Here is a 3,576-nt window from a genome sequence, read left to right as displayed (position 1 = left end):
CGCCCCATCCTATGGTCAGTAAAGTAGCAGGCTACAAAAATCAGTACCCATAAATCTGTGGCATTTCTCTATGTAAAAGATGGGTCAGAAGAAATGAAACTGAAGGAAACAATCCTGTCAATCCCATTTACAATTGAACCCAAAAAGATTAACCCAGGAATAAATCTAACAAAGGATGTTCAAATACTTCTAAAGGGTGCAAAGCAAAGTGAGGTCTAGTATATTACCAAAGATGCTAACCATTGGATTAGCATAAAAGAGCAAACTCACAACTAACCTGGTTTTAATAGTAACTAATTACTCCTATCCTAAACTCTTTCTAAGACTACAAGAAATCCCTCACATTCTCTTTAAGATTCTCATTTTTCCTAGGGACTATGCCCACAACTTCTCAATATTTCTTCTCTCTTATTCCATACCACCATACCACCAATGGTAACCTCAACTAAATTGCTACTAGTGCTACCATCCCACATTATGCTGCTACTGAATTCTTATGGTGATCTGTAACCAGGGAGCCTGAGATGTCAACCTCACAGCTCTTCAAACCTGGTGAAGACCACTGGCTTGAACCCAGGTCCATGTGCAAGGTAATATGTGCTCTCAGCCAGACTCCAAACTAATGTCATCTTTGAAGAAGTCTACAAAATAGCAAAGTGCATGGTCAGGAGTTCAGGCAGAGAAGATCCCTATATTAAAGGCAAAGCAGAAGGAAGTTGAAACCAAGGAGTTCACATTTCCTTTAAGAACTCAAAGGAGGCAAGTCTGAATCAGCTACAACTCAAAGACCATGTTAAAAGTTCTGGTCCCCAGATCACCAAAGTCTGTTGCCTCTGAACTTCTCTGCCTGGAACCACATACAAACCAGGAAAGTCAGAAAGACAGAAACAAAGAGGCAGAGAGAGTGAAAGAGACCACAGCATCAGTTTCCTCCAATGCCATGGAGCCCAGGCTGGAACCTGGGTCACACACATGACAAAACAGTGCACTATTCAGAGAAAGAAGTTTGGTTCCCAGAGTCCCCAAGTTACAGGTTCTTCTCAACTTGCTCAGAGAAAGAAACTCTATTTACCAGATGTATTTGTAGGAAGAAAAGGCTTACCTGGGGGGGGGGGGGGGGGGGGACAAGAGCTTGGTCTCAGTTTCAAGGACTTTCCTTGCTCTGTTGCTCTTAAAGTAACCTGCATTCATTAAGTAATGCTAACAGTTCCTGCCCTGCCAGAACCATGGTCCATCCAGATCTAAGGTGACACTAGTTTGAAGAGGTCTACTCTGGGGATATTGAAGATGATTTACACATAATAATTAAGCCAAACTGCAGAAATAACACTTTCAGTCATTCATATGCTCTCTCGCTCTCTCTCTCTCTCTCTCTCTTTCTCTCTCTCTCATTTTTCCTCAGCTCTGGTGGTGTAAGAGATTGAGCCTGAGACTTAGGAGTCTCAGGCAAGTGAGTCTCTTTGCATAACCATTATTCTATCTTCTCCACCCTGCTCTTTCATTCTTACTTGACTCATCTGTCCATTCTCTGGCAAATACTGTGACATCATGCTGCCCAACTAAAGACTAATCTAGGGTTGATAGGATAGCATAATGGTTATGCAAAAGACTTTCATGCCTAGGGCTCAGAGGTCCCGAGTTCAGACCCCAGTACCACCATAAACCAGAACTGAGCTGTGCTCTAGTCTATTGATATCTTTCTCTATATCTTTCCCTCTGTGTATCTCTCATTAAAATAATGTATTTAAAATAAAAATAAATAAATGAAAATCCAGAAAAGAAGAAATCCATTAGTCGCAATATTTTCCATATGGCCCATGCATGTCTGAGCATGTGTCTTCATTTTCCTAAATAAAGTATGCAATGTCTGATCATGGACTCTCCAGTTCTTTATGGAAACCTACTGGGAAGAGCCACACACTTTGAATTCCTGCTAATATGAGGAAAATGAAGTGTCTGGCTGACTGAATGGAGAAGTACCAAGAGCTAGAAAGAAATACAAAGGACTAAAAATTCATGGTCAACACATTAAAAGCATTATGCTGTCATGTGTCTTTCTCCAGATGCACTGTTACTCTTCTAAGAAATGTCCAGTGACCTGTCAAATTAGTGCCCTGAGCTTCTCATGATTGCATCCCAGAATAAAAATTACTTCTTACATATGAAAAAGAACTTCACCCACACAATGAGCATATTTAATGAGTGTCGGTTATCTTTTGTCAGACAGATGACCAGGAGATAAATGCCAATGATCTTTTCCTTTCCTACATCATTTCTCATTCATTGTGTTGGGCCATACTTCCACAGCACCCAATACCTCTTTTTGTGATATGACTCACACTTGTAATTGCCCATACAAAGTCTTTTTCTGCATTAATAAGCTCTAACTTGGTAGGGATTGTGTCTGTGCAATTTAAAAAATACATATTAATTCCACACAGAAGGCATATTACCAGAATTTATGGAATGACTGCATGAATGAATGAATAAATAAATGATTGAATAAGGCCAACTCACAAGACTGTCTGCAAACATGTTGGGAAGATAGTTTCTCCTTTGGAAATGTAGTCTTTGCCTTAGAAGTGCAAATGTTTTCATGGGCCCCAAAATTATCTGCCTTTTGACCTTTCATGGTTGCCAAAGCCTCCCAGGGTTCATATACATAGTTCCCAAGTAGTTATAATTAAGTAGCTCTTACTTAAGTGGCATATGTAGGCCATATATATATATAGGAAGTAGTTGACAAGATGAATTGAATGTTCTAAAGTTACAGGAGCATGTGAGATTACAGTTTGGGAATAACTGCTTCAATTAAAATAATTCTTTCCAAGTACAGTTTTCAAAATGTAATTTTTATGTCTGACTCTCTTTGAAGTTTCTTTACCTTTTTATGACATTTCCATAATTACTTTTTGTCAGAAAAGTGTCCTTTATCCAAAAAAGAAATGGATTTCTGAAATATCAATGATTCCTTCCTCAGTCCCAAGTTCTTAAACTAAGTGAAAGCAAAGGTCTAACTTATAAAGTCTTCAAAAAAAAAAAAAAACTGGTGAATTTATGAGCTACCTCCTAAGCCAGGGAGATAGCTCAGTGTTAAAGCACAGGAATTGCATGTCTGAAGTCCTCAGAGGCCCAAAGTTCAATCCTCAGCACTGTAGTATGCCAGAGTTGAGCCATGCTTTGGTCTTGTTGTCTTTTGCACATTCTCTCCCTCAGAAAATAAATAAAAGTAAAATACTATGCATGGACAGGGAATAGGCTCCCATACATAACAGCTCCTCAAATCCATCTGTTGTTATTTTTTTTAACTTTTTTTACAGGTACCTTTAAACTTTATTTCAACCTATAATTTATAGACCTTTAGTGTTGGTGGCAGTGACTTACATGCATATATGGGTTCACTGTACTCCTGAAATGCTTGTTTGTTTGATTGACGGTTGATTATTTATGATCCATTGAGAAACTGAGAAGAAAGAGGGAGAGAAAGAACAACACCTGCAGCAAAGTTTCACCTCTCATGAAGCATCCCCCTAGCAGGTGAGGACTGGGGGCTTGAACCAGGATTCTTGCACCCTG

Source organism: Erinaceus europaeus, chromosome 2 (genome assembly GCF_950295315.1).
Source record: "Erinaceus europaeus chromosome 2, mEriEur2.1, whole genome shotgun sequence".
Classification (NCBI taxonomy): domain Eukaryota; kingdom Metazoa; phylum Chordata; class Mammalia; order Eulipotyphla; family Erinaceidae; genus Erinaceus; species Erinaceus europaeus.
The sequence above is the reverse complement of the archived record's forward strand: the minus strand, read 5'-3'. Positions refer to the sequence as shown.